This window comes from Acanthochromis polyacanthus, chromosome 16 (genome assembly GCF_021347895.1).
Source record: "Acanthochromis polyacanthus isolate Apoly-LR-REF ecotype Palm Island chromosome 16, KAUST_Apoly_ChrSc, whole genome shotgun sequence".
Classification (NCBI taxonomy): Eukaryota; Metazoa; Chordata; class Actinopteri; family Pomacentridae; genus Acanthochromis; species Acanthochromis polyacanthus.
In genome coordinates this window covers 7,879,550-7,879,749 of record NC_067128.1, presented here as the reverse complement: position 1 = coordinate 7,879,749, position 200 = coordinate 7,879,550, and positions in this window count along the sequence as shown.

Below are 200 nucleotides of genomic sequence, written 5' to 3'. Positions count from 1 at the left end.
GGGTGTTGCTCATTTTAGGGATCAAATAATGAAATAAAAAGTGACCAAATGTCTCCCTCTTCAGGGAACATCCATTATTTCACCTTGAACTGAAGGTCTGGCAGCAGGGAGGAGGAGGAGAAAAAAGACTGCAGAAATATAGATGCCAAATTAATTCAGACCTCAGGATTTTAAATGCACTCTACAAACCTACTCTTTGT